Below are 20402 nucleotides of genomic sequence, written 5' to 3'. Positions count from 1 at the left end.
ACAATGTGAATGTACTTAATGCCACCGAATGGACACTTCAAAATGGTTAAAATGGCAAACCCTACGGTATGTACATGTTACGTTAATTAAAAAAAAATTTAAGTGACCGAGATGTCTTCAGTGTCTGAAAGTACACATAAACTGTGATACAGCAGCACAGCTGAATATGAACCAGGGTTAAAAGAAATGAACGATGTTAAAAAGCCACGAAGAGATGCAGAGGAATCTTAAATGCGTACCACTAAGTGAAAGATGCCAGTCTGAGAAGGCTACGTACTGCATGATTCCAACTCTAACATCCTGGAAAAGGCAAGTCCATAGACACGGTAAAAAGAGCAGTGGTTGCCAAGGGGTGGGGACGAGGGAGGGGTGTACAGGTGGAGCACAGGGGATTTTCAGGGCAGTGAAAATACTTTGCATGATGCTACAATGATAGAAACGTGTCATTATACATTTACGTAAACCCACAGAAGGTTCAACACCAGCAGTGAGCCCTAATGTAAACTATGGACTTTGGGTGATGATGTGTCAGTAAAGGTTCATCAGCTGTAACAAATGTACCCTCTGGAAGGGGGTGTGGACAATGCGGGAGGCTGTGTATGTGTGGGATCAGGGGGTGTAGGGGAACTCTCTGTGCCTTCCCCTCCATTTTGCTGTGAACCTAAGACTGTTCTAAAGAGTCTTAATAAAGAAAAATAATAGCAGTGAAAACAAATTTCTCCTCCATCTCCAGCATTGACTAAAAGGATCATCTTCATGTTACGTAAATATATGCAAACATAAACTGATTACAAACTCCTTAATCTCTAGCATTACACAATAATGAAACCAAATGAAATTTACAAAGTAAAGCAAACAAAACCCATAAAATCCAAATTCTTGTTCATTTAATGTGATCGAAGCTTCTGCGCTGCTGAAACCGAATGGCTGCTTAGAACATACGTGTGGATCTGGCCGCCACGTGTGAGGCATGGCCAACTGCAGAGTGATGTACTTAACTGTGATGCCCCCCCCAGACTCACCACCCAGGCATGCTTCTCTCTTCTCGGAAGAACAAAGTCCACTCAAACAACCGGCACTGAGGTCCTGTGGTATTCACTGGGAAAAACGCAGCATTTATGTACTTAGCCCATCTCTCTTCTCTCACTACTCGACCAAAGCAGAAGGTACCACTTGGCACCAGGGCAACTGTAAACACAGACAAAGGTACTGCACTAAGACCTCATACTGAGTCTTGTGTAAAGTTAGCCATCTTGACAATGCAGGGTGGGGTTCATTAATTTTTAGATTAAATGAAATCTAAAATGAAGACAAAATGAAGACAAAAAAAAAAAAAAGAAGAAGAAACAATGTGGCAGAAAATCAGCTACATACCAGAAATTTGTCTGCAGGCCCCCAGAATAGATTCAATGACTTTTGGATCAATTCTGAACTGCTTTCATATTTCTTCCAAGAATATGTTCAAGTTGGTTCACAGGCAAAGAAGAGGAATAGTAGTTGACACAGAAGGTAAATTTAGTTCTGTTATTTAATCACAGTGTGATTGTGAGGAAAAGTATTTCTCTACCATGTTTTCCTCTCCAAAGAAGGGTCAGATGGTGTCTATGATCTGTTCTATCTTTAAAACTCTGTTTTAAATACAATAGTTTTTTGGCTGGCACATCTATACGCTAAGTATAATAAAATTTTAGCTGCTACAAAATGATTTTTAAAAAACGGCTTTAGGGGCTTCCCTGGTGGCGCAGTGGTTGAGAGTCCGCCTGCCGAAGCAGGGGACATGGGTTCGTGCCCCGGTCCGGGAAGATCCCACATGCCGCGGCAGCGGCTGGGCCCGTGAGCCATGGCCGCTGAGCCTGCGCGTCCGGAGCCTATGCTCCACAACGGGAGAGGCCACAGCAGTGAGAGGCCCGCGTATTGCAAAAAAAAAAAAAAACGGCTTTAGCCCTAAAATCAAATCACTATGAAATGGACATTGATATATATTGTGTAAAAATGTCTTTAGTTTAGTCTTCTCATTCATAGTTGCGTGAATATACTTTTTATACTTTTTTTTTAGCAGAGCTCAAAACAAAGTTATAGCACCCCCATTAGTGCAGTCCTAAACTGAATTCATCACCTGTGCTTCTCATACACTTCCTGTGTGTGCTAAAGGTCCTATAAAAATGATGTAAATTGATATATACCAGGGGTCTGCAACACATTCTCAGGAAATGGTGAGACAGTAAATAAGTTTGTCTTTTCAGGCCACATGGGCAGCTCTCCAACTCTGCCACTGCAGCAAAAAGCAATTATAGACTATGTACATGAATGACCTTGGATGTGTGTCAGTAAAACAGGCAGTGGACTGAATTTGGCCAGGGGCTGCCATTTGCTGACACCCAGTGTATAGGAGGGACCCACTAAGATAATGTGAACGTAAGGAAATGAAGAATAATTTTCATACTCCTGTAATTGTTTAGATATTGAAACAATGAAACTTCAAAGTTTAACGTATCAGACTTTAAAAGGAAATTGTATACATTTCTTATTTTAATGTATGGTATAGTGTATGAAAATCAACCTGATACAGTGCAAATATATGTTTATTTCTCTCATATGTATTATGCCTACACTTTGTGTGTTCAAAGCATCTAATGTAAGGTAACTTCCTTTCAAACTCTTCCTTGAAATCAAGTTGAAAAACAGACTCTCAGAAACTAACACACCATTGTAAAGCAATTATACCCCAATAAAGATGTTAAAAAATAAATAAATAAATAATAAAATTAAAAAAAAAAAAGAAAAACAGACTCAAAGGATAATTTGATTTCAGTGAAGTTAATTTTTCAGAGTATTTTCTTTTCTTTAACAAGCAATCTTGGAGGATAAAGATATGACAGCATTTTTGCAAGGAAAATTTAGTATTTTTTAGAATTTTAATAGTAAAAAGTTCTTCCTTCTCCTTAGAAAGAATATTATCTGCTTTGAGGTAGTAGGTTATTTCTTCTCAAAGGTTTTGCTCTAGTTGGAAAGTCACACATCACCTTAATCCCACTGATAAAAACTTGGGGAGAGCATCGAAGATGGCAGAGTAGAAAGACCCTGAACTCACCTCCTCTCAGGAGGACACCAAAATCACAACGATCTGCAGAACAAACATCAATGAAAGAAAAAACCTTGGACTTTTTGTCAGTTTCGAACAGGCATCTATGAAGAGAAAGTCCTTATACAAAATGAAAGAAACAGCTTTAGCATCATGTATTAGGACGCTGCTTACTGTCTTAAGTTATTGTAAAAAGGACATTGACATATAGCAGATGAAATATGCCATGCCATGTCAAATTAAAACCATTTAAAATCCCAGGCTAAGTCAGCATGACCGTTGTGAACTGAATTAAATTTTATTCATGGGTTAAAAGTGTTTTTCAGTCAATGTTTTAATAAGTACAATTTCAATCTTATGGTCCATCTAGAATTGTTTAACCAAGGCACACTGAATAATAATATCTTAAAAGAAACTGATACAAAAGGAAATGGTACATGCCAGTACCCCTAATTCAGAAAGAATGGTAGATAAAAATGTTCCTAACCACTGACCTTGAGGGAAAATTAAATTTGGGTACAATAATAATACCTTCAGGCGGAAAGCCTTTGGAAATGCAAGGGAACCCCACATGCCGAACATTGCCCACTATTTTCAGTCTCCCTGTTGATATATACGTACGTGCCTACTCTCTTAGGGGTTCACAGAGATTCAGGCAGCCCGGAACAAGACGAGGAAGGAATTAAACATTTACATTCTAGGATCACTGAGAAATTTAAACCCATCTATTCAACTTACTAATATACATTCTTCCTTCAGAGCTTCAGGTTTGGATTTAAATAATCTATTTTTACGCAGAATCAACAATCGAAATACATATTTTTATTTCCGGTAAATGCTGGCCAGATAAGGAATGACGGGGAAAGCCCAAACGAACTCTGAAAAGAGAAACAGAAAATAGATGCAGTTATTAAACTGGGTCCTGTTTTGTTAAGTAACATCCTGGCGTCTCAGACCTGACTGCAATTTTCAGAAAGCAGAGGTACCTAGGATGAATTTCAGATTCACACAGACACAAATGATTGTCAGAAGAATGTGAGGCAAACATTTAAGAATCCCCAGAAGAAACAGATGGGGAATACAAGGATTTCTCCAGGGTCAGTTCTTAAAGGACAAAGAAGTTCCATCCCCCGCCCCCGCCTGCCAAAATCATAGGATGGAATGCCTTAAAAAAAAAAAAAAAATTCACATGTAAAGAAAAAGGGCACGTTTGATGTCTGTGAAAAATAAAACTTTTTGGACATTGGAATCAATATGTTCTGGTACAACGTAACTACAAATTATGCTTGTCATAGCGGAGCAATGCTGAGTCTGTCTCATTCTCTGTCTACCGTACAGTAGCCTTCCCCGCCCACTTGTGAACCTGTCCTGCATGTGTTTATTAGTAGATCCTACACTCTACTGTAGACTATTTCAACCGCTATGTTTAAAGTGACTTTGGTCTTTACACATTTCTCCTGGTTTGTCCGTTTTAGCTGACAGTTTCTTGATTTTATCAAAGGGAGTGTGTACAAATTAAGATTCCCAATAAAGCGACATAAGATCATTGATTTCAAAATAAATCAATTACCGTAGAACGAGCTAGGGCTTCAGCGTCAGAAGATCTGGGTTAAAACGCCAAACTCTACCAGCAGCTAGGCACTTGGCAGCCCTGATGCAGTTAGAGTATTTCTCTCCCTGTCTCTGCCGGGTACATTTATCTGATCCAACTCCCTAGAAGATTTTTTATTTTGTAAAATGCGGCCGAGATCTGTGAAGGTTCTCAGCCAAGTGAGAAGTCCTGCACGATGACGTCAAGAGAGTGTAACAGAGAGGTGCCGGAATGCAAGGCAGAAGACCAGGCTCTAGATGGACGCTGACCTGTAAGCAGCTGCGTGCCCCTGAGGAAGCCCTGTAGCCACAGCGGTGCTGTGGAAACGGTGCAGATTTGCAGAGAGGTGAGACGCCCTTCGAATCCCCGTGTGCTGTTGGACATACTTGTTAGCTTTTCCCTCAACGTCCAAATTTGTAAAGAGCAAATGATACACCGGAGTCTCAGGGTTTCGGTGGGAATTAAATCACATAAGGTGGTAAAGCACGGACGCCTGTCCCAGGGACTGGCATCTCCTCCGTGAGCGCACGTCCCCTCGAAGGCCCAGGTGGTGACGACGCACCTGCCACCTGTGCCGGCAGGGGACGCCCTCAGCAGGCCTTGCACCTGCCGACCTGGTGTCGCTCACGACTCCCCTCCTGCAGGGGGCTGCCCACCCTGCCCTGAATGCACAGACCGTACCCACCCCTCAAGGCCGAGGTCAAAGTCATCTTCCCAGGAGAGCCCTCACTGTCCGCCAGCCTCAGCCAACTTCCCCTCTGAATTCCCAGAGCGATTACCACGGCCTCACGCCCTCTCTAACCCTGCCACACTACCAAGCGCTACGTGCTGCTCCCAAGGTTTTGAGATTCTTATTTAAGTACCGACTTGTGGGCTCTTCATGTCTTAAATTACTCTATTGACCCCTACATTTTACAGTCCCTCACAGTGCCGTAAGTAGCACAGGGCTCAACAAGTAAGTTTTGACCTAACTGCTTATGACTCTTCCACGTGTGCATTTAAACTTACCATCTTTAGTTTGCAGCAGGTTGACAAAAACAGAGGTAGCTATAAAACATCGTAAAATTGGGCTTCCCTGGTGGCGCAGTGATTGGGAGTCCGCCTGCCGTGCAGGGGACGCGGGTTCGTGCCCCGGTCTGGGAGGATCCCACATGCCGCGGAGCGGCTGGGCCCGTGGGCCCATGGGCCATGGCCGTTGAGCCTGCGCGTCCGGAGCCTGTCCTCCGCAACGCGAGAGGCCACAATAGCGGGAGGCCACAACAGTGAGAGGCCCGCGTACCCAAAAAAAAAAAAAAAAAAAAATCGTAAAATTTATTTTTCCAGCTTTTATTTTCAAAATACATTTGCTTGTGCCTGTCATTTCATCCTTCTACCCTCTCAGCAGTGAAAGACGTTTCAGATAGACTGAATTCCATTTTTTAAGGTGGGATCATCATTCATCAAGAGGTACTGACCTGGGCTTCCCTGGTGGCGCAGTGGTTAAGAATCCGCTTGCCAATGCAAGGGATTCGGGTTCGAGCCCTGGTCCAGGAAGATCCCACATGCCGCAGAGCAACTAAGCCCGCGCGCCACAACTACTGAGCCTGCGCTCTAGAGCCCGAGAGCCACAACTGCTGAAGCCCGTGCTCCTAGAGCCCGTGCTCCGCAACAAGAGAAGCCACCGCAATGAGAAGCCCACGCACCGCAATGAAGAGTAGCCCCTGCTCGCCGCAACTAGAGAAAGCCTGCACAGCAACGAAGACCCAATGCGGCCAAAAATAACATAAATTAATTTAAAAAAAAAAAAAGAGGTGCTGATCTGACTTGACCAACATTTCACCTAAGGGACACGGTTGCCTCTGTATGTTATCAGTTTTCATTATGATTACTTCTCAATCCAAACATCACATTAAAGATAAGATTTCTCAATTAAAAAAATCAAAATACACAGTTTAATAACACAAATTTTAAAGCAAGACTGTATGATTTATATATACCTTAGTATTTCTAGAGAAAAATTAACATTTAATTTGCATATTCAGATACCTGTTAACACTGACCTGTTTACTTGGAAGGTTTTGTCATGCACACCTGTAGACCTAGCAGTTCATATTCACTGAACTCAAAAAACGGGGGGCAGTTTGTTATAGTCATATAGCTGTAGATGCAGCCAACCTGCGTGTGTGTGTGTGTGTGTGTGTTATTTTCCATTGAGGATATTTAGACACTTGACAAACTAGAGAGAGTTCTCTATACAACATATTCCTGAGTTTGACCACAGCAAATCCCCTGCCCAAGAACTCTTCTGAAGCATATTTTTCTGTCTTTCCAGGTCTTATGTCTAGTTCCCAGTTCAGTACAGGCAAAAAAAGATGCTGATGTTAAAAAAAATGAAACTGACACTTGCAGAAATAATCAATATGGCTTCCTGGCTGTGGATCATAGTACCAGTCCCATAGCTGTAATCACAGTAACTGCAAGATGATGACTGTTGTGGGAAAGCCCTATCTCAAGGCACTGCGTGATGCGAAGATGGGAGATGAAATAAAAGGTAAATCATTTGAAAATTCACCTGGTCTGACCATGTTGGAATACAGAGTTGGAATGACTAATGGCAAAGCAATTTTAATGTTCTTAAAAGTAACAAGCGGGCTTCCCTGGTGGCGCAGTGGTTGAGAGTCCCGCTGCCGATGCAGGGGACACGGGTTCGTGCCCCGGTCCGGGAAGATCCCACATGCTGCGGAGCAGCTGGGCCCGTGAGCCATGGCCGCTGAGCCTGCACGTCCAGAGCCTGTGCTCCGCGACCGGAGAGGCCACAACAGTGAGAGGCCCGCGTAACGCAAAAAAAAAAAAAAAAAAAAAAAAAAAAAAAAAAAAAAAAGTAACAAGCTTTTTTCTGGGCTGGGGAGTGGTGTGTTAATTTAGCAAATGCAATAAAACCCCCTGTTTTGCATTTGAACACCTCTTGAGATCAGAGTACAGCAAAATCATTCTCAAAATTTACCCAGATTAATATTCTGCTTTATCACCAGGCTAATAAGTATGACTCAACCAGGTTACAATATGGGATGTGGTCGGACTACAGCATTAAGTTGAAGCAGTCCTTATTCACCAACAATATTTTAAATCACTCATTTGAGAAAGGAGGAAATATGGTTCGTTCCTGGTAAGTCATTAGAATACTGTATCTGACCACTTTTCCACTGACAGATTAGCATATCTTCACTTCACTATGAGAACAAATTCAAAGAGCTTAGACAAAGAGATTGTGACACTATTTTTTTCGACAAGCCAGTACCTTTCTTTTTTTATTTATTTTTATTTTTTTAATTTTTTTTGCGGTATGCGGGCCTCTCACTGCCGTGGGCTCTCCCGTTGCGGAGCACAGACTCCGGACGCGCAGGCTCAGCGGCCATGGCTCACGGGCCCAGCCGCTCCGCGGCATGTGGGATCCTCCCGGACCAGGGCACGAACCCGCATCCCCTGCATCGGCAGGTGGACTCTCAACCGCCAGTACCTTTCTTATCTCCAAATGTGAGGGCCTGAGTATAACACATTCGAAACACCCTGATTTAGATGGGATGGAAGAATTTAATATATTTTAGAGGAGAGTATCATACCCAAAGTGGTTTAAAAGACGACAATTTTTTCACTTAAAGTTTAGGAACCATTTATTCAAAACAATGTTCATATATAGAACACATGGCTTACCCAATGGAAATGGATGAAACAAACTCTTCTTATACCACTAAGCACAGCTACATATGGATTTAGTAGTTTTTCAGTGTGCTACCCCAGGAATTTTTCTAGGGTTCATAACATTATTTATATGAGAGAATGTGTTCTGATTTCTGAACAACCACTTACGAAGGGATTGCTGGAACTTTTCTAATGTAATAAACATCACCATGACAATATACAATGTTGCTTAATATTTGGGGCAGTCTTTATTTACCTTCAGTGATGATACAACTTGCAAAACCATGTGGTATTAAAGAGAAGGAGTCTGATTGTCTTCAATGAAACCCTTATGAAACTGGGAAGGTTTGCCTAATGTGTTTGACTCTTAAGGAGTTACTTATGGGAAATAAGAAAAATGGTTAATAGGTGCTTCCACATATGTGACAGGAATATTGCAGAGCTGGAAAATGACAAAGATGTGCATTTGTCTTGCAGGGGCCACAAAAGACTTACTGAAGTGAAAATCTAGGTCAAAATGGACTTTGGAACCCTGCTCTCCTCTGGGTATTGAAATAGAGATTATTGCTTTATATCTCAGGACCCTGCCAGGCATGGTGTGAGTATCAGGGATGGGACAGGTGACACCAGATTGGAAAACAGTTAGAAATTAAACCTGCCCAGCTGTTAAAGGTGAGCTGCTCAAAACCCCAATCCAACAAAGGGAAGACACATCCACTGGTAAGAAGAGAGCCAGACAGGTGTACAAGAAAAGCCAAGAGAAGTTATCCGGAAGGACGGTAGATCGGCCTCTGGTTAAAAACGCAGGCTTTGGAATAGGTCAATCTTGAGGGTACGGTCAGACTCTGCCACTTCATAGGTATGCAACCTGCACCAGGTTTTTAAACTCCTGGCTCTGAGTTTCTTCTTACGTAAAGTGGGAATAACACTTGACATCTGATACAGTTGTTGTAGAGTTCAAGGGCATGAGGTGTGCTAAGGGTCTGGTGCACCACAGTGACTCATATTATTGCACCCAGCAATAGGACTTGATGGAGAGGCACTCGGGTCTCACGGGTCACTAGACCCACGCACACCAGACGAGGAGATGTAGCAGGACAGGGGGCAGGCAGGCAGCTCTGTAAGCTGACAGCAGTGCCTCAGAGAATTCAGCTTGGAACCCACACCGGTACCAGCACCACCACCAAGGTGGCCTCCAAGATCGCTCCAGGAAAACAAATTCAAAACCAAAGTCACGCGAGCTACACAAATGCACCTTTCCGAGAAGTCTGCTGTTCCTTCCCTTCCAATCACCCCCAAGTCCTTACCAGGGAGAGAGACACTGGGAAGATGCTCACTGGGTGGCTCATCCTCAAAGCAAGGTCTGGGCGATTTCCAGCTTCTGGAAGTTTAGGGTTCCAGAAAGGACAGTGAGCTCACAGAGCATGGATCTGGTGACCAGAACCAGAAAAGGCAGGCAGCATGTCACAAGAGAAGGGCAAACTGGAATCTGGTTACTGCATCGTTTGTGCAAAACCAAGGTTAGACTAGTAGACGGGGGCTTGATGCCAGGTACCACAGCGCTCCTGCAGCTAGAAGGGGATTGAATTTAGAGGATTAACTGACCCAAGCAAGGGACACAGAGCATTGCAAAAGAGCAGAAAACTGGCTCCACCAACAAGGTAGATACCCAAGTGTAAAGGGCACATTGCCTGTCAGTGTACCAAATGTGTATATGCCCTTCAAGACCATTAACACATTTGGCTCTATTTTATACCTCAAAACTGTTGCAAGGTGTAAAATTGCTTCTGTCCTTTCTCAACGGTTGTGTTGGCGTCTAAAATGACACGGTAAAGGTAAACCTCTGTTAACCGGGACAGAGACGCTTCAAAAGCTTTGGTGTTCTAATGACTAACTTCAACATCTCATGTATAAACATTTGTTGTGTTTTAACTACCTGACCTCCCAACTGAGATTTATGTGTCTCCCTCTTTCAGTTTCCCTTTATTCATAGTACTCTCCCAACTCGTAACTGTAGCTGGTTTGATATCTAACCCGTGATTGTAAAGGACACACACCACTTGGCCAATAAAGATGGTGATAATTGGAGGGAGGCTTCCATCTGGATTTGTTACTTAACCCTTAGCCAACAGTTGCTTTCCTCCCAAAACTTTCTTTCCCACTCAAGAAGTTAAAACCCCATTGTGACATCAAAAAACAGGTGAAGGCTCAGCTCTTTTCAGATCACCTGCTGCTATAGTTTCAGGCCTGCATTCTTCTTGCTCCATTCTGCAAAATAGTGGGATTTAGCTCCCTTCTAAAAGGTGAGAATAAGCCACACCATGAGACTTCCAGAGACTTCATTCTCTTTGCCTTTTCCATAACGTTGGACAGGAGTTTCCCCATGTAAGTCAAAGGAGCTGTAGCAATTAGGCACAACAGAATCTCCTCCACATACCGTTTTATCGAATGACTTCCCAAACGGTGCAGCATTCAGAGTTGTAACTACCACGTGGCCCACGGTCAGCCCACACTGATCTACACCGGCCCTTGCAGATCATCTATCTTTTTGCTCAAAGTAAACAACATAGGAACAGCAGGACTCAGTCCAGAGTTTTATGTTTTTGAATACGATATATCCAGAAGAGCGGTGACCACAGTTAAGTAGCCACAACATGGGCAGTGCACTGCTTTGTTCTGTTAGCGGATCAAGTCAATGCTGTTTCTCTCCATCCACGGTACACAGGGAAAGCGTTAATCCACTTCAGAAGGGCAGTTCACAAAAACTGGCCACGGGAAAGCAACGTGAAGCCAACTCTTCTGCAAATGTTTATCTGCGTACCTACACGTGCCTACATGTAGGGAATCCACACTGCCTGTACTGTCTCAGGTCCAGCTAGTTAACTAACTATAGATCGTTAACTAGCTGTCTTCTCATCAGTCAGGACTCAACAGCGGGAAAATGCTTCCACTTTTTAATTATTCATGTTCTGAGCGCCTAGTTTAGCCACCAAATTGGCTAATGGCTGAAACTGCTGTACCAACTTAGTGCTGGCTTAGCAGTCAAAGGGAAGGAGCCACGAGAAGTCCTAGGGGCTGAATTTATACCAGTGTAAATAAGTAAACCGTGGATGAAGTCCTCCCTTCACAAGCTGCACTTGAGTACCCCCAGCCATCACCCAATCACTGCTCTCAGCGGGAACTGGATCCCTGCCTGAATCAGTACTTGAAATCTACAAACCATGATGCAATTATATTTTGTTTGGCTTTCACGGAAGATAAATCCCAAATCCTTCCGGCCCATTTACTTGAATGGGTGACCTTCGTAAGATTTTCTCTATTGGAGCAAAGCTGTTTGTTAGGTGTCCCTGGTTCACACAGACACACGACATGGATCAACTGGTGATAACGCACCTACAAGTTGTTAACACCAGTGGATTCTCCCTCCAGACGATGCTCTGTGTGGCTCCCAGGCTGCTCATCGTCAGTCACTTAACCAGACAGGACAATGCTGTACAACTCCACTGCTGCAGGCAAACCAATTCTTCCGAAGGAACGTGTTGGTTTAGTGACTTGCACTGAGCAATGAAGCTCAGGGACCTGGCAACCATTTTTCTCCATGCCTCGGTGCCGCAATTCCACACGGCTGGGCCCACCTCAACTTCTGTCAACTCATTCACAGTCCTCAAATACATACAGTACTTGCCCAAAGAGGAAAACTGTTAGGGTGAGGACCCTGTGTGTGTAAGTTTCACTTTAATGTACTTCACAAATGAAAAGGAAGCTGAGTCTGTTTCGCTTGTAAATCTAAAGAAGCAATAGAGAACACAAGTTGAGACACATTTCAGTGTTTAAAGGGGAGCAAATTGGAATCGTGATATAGTAGTACTTCCACTAATTCTCCACATTTACCACTGGGGATAAAAAAAAAAAATATACTGCACTTTGAAAGTTCTACTAAACAATCATCTCTAAAGTCTCAGGAAGACACAGTTACCTAGGAATAAAAGAAACTATTTTGTTGCTAGTTAACAACTGAAAAATAATCCAGGCAACACTGTGTCAGGTTTCACTTTACGGTCACTCTGTATCTGGGTTTCTCAACATCGGCAGTACTGATACTCTGACCCTAATCATCCTCTGGCATGAGGAAGTGCCCTGTGTCCACACTGTAGGCTGCATAGCAGCTCCCCTGGCCTCTGCTCACTTGATGCCATAATCACTACGCCACTCGGGTTATGACCATCAAGAATGTCTCCAGACACTGCCAAGTGTTGCTTGGAGGGCAAAATCAAGACGAGTTGAGGACCACTGGCTTACAGGAATAAGTAAACAGGAATGTCGGCGTTGGAAGCCTATCAGTTAGCCGGTTAATTAGTTAGCAATTCATGAATTCGTTCGACATTTACTGAGCACAGGGCCAAGCGCTGTGCAAAGTACAGAGGATCTAACAGTGAACAAGACATCTCTCCTTGAAAGGCATACCGTTTACAGGGAGGGGGATGATAGACCAACGGTGAGAACCCGAGCTGCCTCTGCAGAAGGGCTGGGCTGGCACCTGAGCTCTGAGACGTCTCAGGATGTGCACGGGGCCACCACGGGCTCTTAAATTGGAGATGCTGTAAGTGGCCTGAGCTGTATCCCAGGAAGTGTTGCCGGTCTCTGCTGGTACGGTGGGTTGGCAGAGAACAAGTCTGGGGCCCCAGCAGAGCTATCAGCCTATAACTATATCCCGGGAAATGGAGAGAAGGGAAACAGGTCGGCAGAAAATGCTGTGACACAATGAAGGATAATGGATGGGTGTGTGCTGGGGTGGGGCTCGCTGAGGGGAAGAAAGAATCCAGCAAGAACGGGTCTTCCTGTCCCGGTTCTGGCACAGCTAGATGGTGACCTTCGATTAACCCTGGAGAAAATGGGGTCTGAATGGGGACTGCTGACATGAAGCTGATGTCTTAGCGGTCAGCTTTCTCCAGACAAAACCCAAAAACAAAAACCCAAACAGTATTTTCAACATTTATAAAAGTAATGTTTGAACCGCTCAAATGACTTTGATATTCTAACAAAAAATGTCTCCAAGAAGTAATTTTTTGTAAATCAAATAAATTAAACTTATAAGTTTATGAAGTCTCTGGTTTGCAATCATTCCAACATTTTTTTATGAGCTTGGTGAAACACTTTTATACCTTTCATCTCAAATGTATATGTTATATTGGAATTATAGAGCCAATATGTTCAGGTTTTTATTGGGCACTGTTCTCTTAAACACTGCCCTGATTTACTCCCCAAATTAGCACAAAATGGGTCTGAATCCTATGGGTTCCTCTAATGCCTCTATGTATTTGGTGTCCAGCTTTCCCAGGTAAGGACACCCTTTACCTGGGAAAGTGGGATTCTGCTAACTATGGTAATTTACTTACCTTCGTAAGCGTCTTCCTAGGGTGTCTCCTCGGCAAGCAGGCGTGTAATGTGAGACCTGGGGCACAGATATATAGAGCTCATTTTCTCCAAGACTTCTTCTCAGTCCCTCATCTCGTTGGAGACAGACTGCATGTTCTCCGCATTTTGTGGTCTCACAGCCCTCATCCCTTATCCAGGCTGCAGATTACCTAATCACCTACTCTGGTTTGAGACTACAACACCCCAAACCAGTTCCATCACCAGGATGCTCCAACTCATGTATTCAGTGTGTAATTTTATTCTCACTTCTTTACAGACTCACTCTGTTGGAGGAACCAACACTCTTAGGATCATCTAAGTGGTCAATGATTGGATTTTGTGTCTCTCTCAAGGCTGTGTTTTGATCTACTTCACAACACAAACGTGAGGCAAAAGGCAAGAGCTTCGAAAAGTGAATTTCATTAGACACAGAATGCGTGTGAAGTGCTGAGTAATCGAAAATGCTACTCTCTGGAGGCTTCTGTCCATAAGCTGCTGAAATAGAATTTTCAGTTTACATATGCATGGATTGTTTAACAATACACCCAGTTGCAACCACAAGTATGAGGTTATTTAACTGTATTTTTAAATTCTATATTTCAGAAAAAAAGGAAAAATTCTACCTTTAAAAAAATTTGTTTCCACAAATAAGCCACTTCCCAAACATCTCATTCTGAGCGAAAATCTGCCCATACACTAGTACCTCTGTGAATATCACATGATACTCAGAGGTTTCTGTCTTAGGTAACGAAGACAGACTTGTTCCCCCAAGTGAGATCACAAAGAGAAAAGGAAGACTGTATAGAGGATGGGGAAGGTAATGGATTCAGTCTGGGACACGTTGAGTTTCATAAGAATTACAGTAAATCCGTAAATTATTCTTGACATCTCTAAAATATCCATTCCTTCCTTCCAGGCAAAGATAGTAAAATGAAGTCATGTGATAAATTACCCATATTCCAATGACATATGTCAAGAAAAGTGAAACTGATCACCTCCCAAATTGATCAAAATCTACACCACAAACTTTCAGAAAGTACTAGACAAGGAAAAAAACTAGTCCTGATAGAACAGAACAGGACTGACTTCTAATTATTTGCCTATTCCCCTCCCCCTCTGAGAACATACTTGAGAGTCAGCAAGTTCTTGTGAATTCTTAATAACACTCCTGCATTTGGAAAGCTGCATAGAAAACACTCTGGGGGGTGTGGGGGGAAGGTGAAATGAAAGGAACAAGCAGGTGAGTCTGACTTCTGTGCAGGAAGGGAAGACTCCAGGGCCACATCTTGATGGGTACCAAGTGTCTTGTGCGAGAAAGAGAAAGAGAAAAGGGCATAAATCCATTCTGGAAGAAAATATAAGAGAAGTTTAAAACTCCCCCAAAAGTTTATGTTAGCTCTTTGAAAACCTTTTAAGAACACGACTTCCAATTGTTAAAAAAAGCTTAGAGGTAAGATGATAAAAGTACTGAATTGAGATAAAAAAAAAAGAAAGACTGCAGAACCAAGGGAACAAAGGCATCGTGATGTACAGAATCAATGAATCAAGGAGTCATCAGAAAACAAGATAGGGTGGACCATAAACTGGATTTAAAGGAAAGCCATCAGAGAATCACAATGAATGAGCTGAAAAGGACAATGTGATTGAAGTAAAATCTGAAAGAGAGATGACAACCATTAAGAAGGATTAAGATGGGGCTTCCCTGATGGCGCAGTGGTCAGGGGACGCAGGTTCGCGCCCCGGTCCGGGAGGATCCCACGTGCCGCGGAGCGGCTGGGCCCGTGAGCCATGGCCGCTGAGCCTGCGCATCCGGAGCCTGTGCTCCGCAACGGGAGAGGCCACAACAGTGACAGGCCCGTGTACCGCAAAAAATAAAAAAGGAAAGATTAAGATGATCCAATGAAAAGATTAAGGACTGCCCCAAATAAAGCAGGATTTTGAAACACATGAATTTATGGATACGTACATATTATAGTTAAAGTATTTTAAAACCTTTACAAGAAGAACAAGTGTCACTTTTACAAGCTGATTTCCTTGAGGAGGGAGGAGAAGAATGGGAGAATGTCAATGTAACTTTTTTTTCATAGCACATCAGAACATTGCAATATAACATCGGGTTTCAGTATTAAGTCTCTTGGTTGTTCATCACACGCGTGTATCTTTTTTTAAAATCTGAAGCAAATATGGTGAAAATGATTTTTAAAATATGTGAAATCAAGGCATTTACATTGTTTAATACATTAAACTGTTAAATGGATGATTACGAAAAAAATAATTTTCTCCTGAAATAATATAAAAGGAAACACGCGAATCCAAAAAACGTAAGTTTGGGGAGGGATTAGGTAAGACTTAACGGCGCTGGGATACATTCCAAAGCTTTTGCTTTAAGGATAAAAAGCCATTCAGGTGTTTAGACAGAAAAGCGAGACACCTTCACTGGAGGAGGAGAAAGTCAGGTTAGGCTCAGACTTCAAAGTCAGAAGACAACAGCGAGGTAACTGTAGTTTTCAGCGGGGAAATGTGTCACCCAGTAATTTTATACTCTGAGGGTATTAAAAGAAATATAAGAGTAGCAGGCACCCTGAAGTGCCAGAGAACCACACCCTCCCTCTCTACAGCCTCCATGTCAACCAAAACCTGTGTCTGGAGAGAGCAGGACACGCACCTTCTCCGGAACAAAAGCACCCTGAGGTGCAGAGCAAAGGACAGCCGCGGGTAACACCCTCTCAGTTGAATTCTGGGACCACACTTAGAAACAAATGTTTCCATTTCCCACCATGTTTCCCACCCAGCACAGGTGTCTGACAGCTCAAGCCGCAGCGGCAACAACACAAAGCAGAATAAAACAGCAACGAACAACACAACACTAAAGATACGGTCCCTCCACTCGGGCTGAAGGACATGCGTTACCTCATGCAATCCTCAGAAGCCTCGGAGGGAAGCACCATTACACACACAGATGAGCTAACTGGGGAGCGACACTTCCTATGTTGCTCAAGGTCACATAGAAAATAGTGGCAAAACCTAACTTTGGATCTAGGTCTCAGTCCAAACCCATAACTACTATAGTACCAAACGTGAAAAACCACACGATGCCTTCAGAACTGCTGAATTTCAGACTTCAGGACACAAGGAGAGAAAGATTTTTCAAGAGTTATTTTCAACACCTTGGAATTACATACCATACACAGGTATGGATAATCACACAGGGAACAAGTGTAAGGTGTAGGTAAAATCCACAGCTGAGCTGAGGCTCTCAAAAGTTGACCCTTTCTTGTTACTAATATTCCACGTGTTCTCATCTGTAACATTTCTCACTGTAGATAATGTACATTAGCTGCCGTTCACATTCAATTTACCAGAAATGCATTTGAAAATAAGGTAATCTTATTTCATATGAGTCCTAAGAATGACTCTAGATGCACATGAGAAAATCTCCTCCCATTTCACCTAATTGCCAAGATTTCGGGAGACATGTGGGGAAAAGGAAATTAAAGGCAATAGGTATTTTTCATGTTGTGTTGGAATACACCGAAATTATAATCTCAGGATTCATATTCATTCCTAATATTTCCCAGGGGCCTATTATGCAATCACGAGCACGCATGTGCATGTGTACACACACACACACACACACACACACACACACACACACACACGAAGTACCTTCCTCCCCTCCCTCCAAATGAAGGCAACAAATCAGTTTCTCTAGTAAAATCAGATTAATCAATTCTGGGCTATAGAAAAATTTTCTGTTTCCCCAGTTTAGAAATTCTTAGAGATGCTAATGTAGTCATGTGAATTCTGAACCTTCAAGAATGAATTACAATATGCTCTACTTCCCATACTTATATGACTTCCTCTCCAAAACACATTACTTTTACTATAATTTTCCTCATACTGAGCAGCTGCTATGCTGTGATATTGAATCAACTTTGCTTTTATTGACCAAATAACTTCCTATGTGTGAAAACAGGTACCACTTCAAGGGTTGTCAGATTTAGCAAATAAAAATACAAGATATCACATTAAATTTAAGATTCAGATAAACAGCAGTTAATTGTTTAGAGTATGTGTATCTCATGCTCAAATGAAAAAACTGTTCGTCTGAAATTCAGATTTACCTGGGTGTCCTGTGTTTCATCTGGCAGTCCTGAGCACTACAGAAGAAAAAGAGGACAGAGCTGTGGCATTTACTGGGGATGATGGAAACCTAAAATGCTTTGAGTCGGTGTTGGTAGAATTCCACATATGGACAATATTCTAAAAACTGAAACTACCTATCCTCAGCCCCAAACTTTCACGCCACTCTGTCCCTCGGGTACATGTTACTTTAAAACATCATTTTGACACGTTTTTTTCTTTTTATTTACTCCCTCACTGAAATGATAAGGCGTCAACCATAAAGGGAACTTACTGGCTAACAGTAAACTCTGTAGGTAAAGCTTTTTTCACTGCAAAATCACACTTCAGAGGGGCACGAAATAGCTGTAAAGGCCAAAGAAATCAGTGGTGGGATGTTCTGAGAGGTACATGATGGCGTTACACTTGAGTCATCATTAACATTTTCTCAGAGTTTTCTTTTTTTCACAGCGACTAACACATCATTATTCCTCTTAAGTAATGAAAAGCTGGGAACCTTGCCAAAAGTTACCTTAACAGATGTTATTTTATCATTTCAGAGAATTCCATCATTTTTCACGTCTTGGTAATTATATTTCAGAGGCAGAATTCATGCTGAGTATGGTGGGCTGCTGCTACAAAACTAGACCCCAGAAATAAATTAACCAGATAGCTCCAGCAAGCCTGGGGACGCAGGGGGCCCCGGCCCGCCTCACCTGCGGCTTGGTTTTCGGGAATCCACTGTTTCCTATTTTGTGCTTCATTTCAACTCACCTTTTCACACTTGCTCCAAACTGAATTACCTGTGGGGAACCATGAAACTCTTGGTTTCCTTTTGAGAAGATTAACTCATTGCAAATATTCTGGAGTTTGGAGAAAAAAGAACTACAGGTTCTATCTCATTAGGTACTCATGCTTGAATTACACCACGATAACATTCCCAAAGGACGCCAAGAGCACAGAAGGGCAGACTTATTTTTAAATGTTTGCTGAGGATGATAATAATTAATATTTGTTTAATCTGACTTCAAATCACTTCAGACCTGAATCCAACTGGCCTGAATCTATAATAACGCCTTCACTAATATTCATTTGTTTCTTTGACATACCCACAAATTCACAAAAGGAAACTCTCGGCTTTCCAGAGGTCAGTGCTTATCAGACCAAATGGATTATCTGTCCTGATAGCAGGGGATTCACAGAACATGCAAACTCAGTGCCAAACCAGCGTAGACACTAAGAGTAATGCTACGGATACTAGTCGGTGAGGAGGTAGCAGCAATGGCTCAGGCAGATGTTCAGAGCTGCTCACCACCGCACTTAGGACTAGGAGGAAAGGAACATCTGCTCTCACACTTGTGAGACCTGGGGGGACAGTCACTTTTCATCCTGAGTGTCATTCATAACCAAGGACGGTCATTCCCGTGCTAAGGCACTGGGAGGTCATCTAGGTGAGGTCACCCTGGTAGAAGTTTGCTTTTCCACTGCTTTCAACATCAAATATCAACACCGTGGGGACAGACTCGCTGGCAGACGGCAAGGGATCCTTGTGCGTGGAGGGAACTGAAGCTCTTTAAGGAAAAAAAGAAACAAACATCCAGCTGACAAGGTTGTATGGCCTGGAAAGCTGGCTGGGTGTTCATTCGCTTGCTTTATTTGTTCTGGAAATGAGTAGGATGCTTTCATTAGCTGTCCTTTCACTTCGGCTCCAGAGCCAGTTTAAGAGAATCATCATCTGAGAAGACACTCCTGAGTGTGGGACATAAGAGAGACACAGGATCTGAAAACAATCAAGAATCCTCCTTCCTTTCTCTACGATTACGATAAAAGTGGGATGTAGAGGTATACTAACCTGCTGCTGAAAGCAAAGAGAAGAATTTCTTCTAGAACAGGCAGTTAAAGAGAAAAATCTACCATCATCTTTAAATTAGAAAATGTCAAATGTGAGAATGGGGTAGGGGTCATAAGAGCAGCAATTAACAAACGCTTTATAAAACTGCTGAGGAAGGAAGAGGCACTCCTCTGCCTCGGCCCACAAGACTGTAAACCTGCTACGTTTGCAAAGTGGAGCTGTTCGATCCTTGAGAAGCAGGAAGAAGTTATTCATGCTAATAAACGGGCCATCTCTGAAGTGTTTTTCACAATACCTTCCTGTACGTCTAGAGGCTAAAAGGTTTGCTCTCCTCTCCCCTCCTTCCCTTTCGTTTGTTTCTTCTCTTCTAAGTCTGAAGTCCAAAAGTTTACAGCCTGTTCTGAAAGACAGTTGGTTACTTTACATTAGTATTAATTTGGCTGTGTTGACTAAATATTCAGCTGCCAACTGGATGCCTTACGTGGTTTGAAATAAAATCCATACAAGTTATGGAAATGTTGAAAACTAAAATGAGCAAGGCTGTTTTGGCCTGAACATATTGTTTCCAAATTAGATTTTATGTGTAAAAATGTAAAATTTAGTGTCTATAAAAACTGTATGAAAATGTACTTCTATGAGTTATAGCTATATATATATATATA

At 42.6% G+C, this 20402-nt stretch overlaps 1 non-coding gene across 1 annotated transcript; it reads right to left on the bottom strand.

Annotated features, from left to right (window-relative positions):
• Positions 1–15852: 15852 nt before the first annotated feature.
• LOC112407135 (small nucleolar RNA SNORD82) lies at positions 15853–15922 on the bottom strand. Its single transcript, XR_003004685.1, has one exon. It is a non-coding gene; the product is annotated as a small nucleolar RNA SNORD82 (small nucleolar RNA).
• Positions 15923–20402: the final 4480 nt, after the last annotated feature.

The sequence above is a fragment of the Neophocaena asiaeorientalis genome, unplaced genomic scaffold (assembly GCF_003031525.2).
Source record: "Neophocaena asiaeorientalis asiaeorientalis breed wild unplaced genomic scaffold, Neophocaena_asiaeorientalis_V1.1 scaffold69, whole genome shotgun sequence".
Taxonomy (NCBI): Eukaryota; Metazoa; Chordata; class Mammalia; order Artiodactyla; family Phocoenidae; genus Neophocaena; species Neophocaena asiaeorientalis.
Note: the sequence above shows the minus strand (reverse complement) of the source record. Positions and strands in the feature narration are given on the sequence as shown.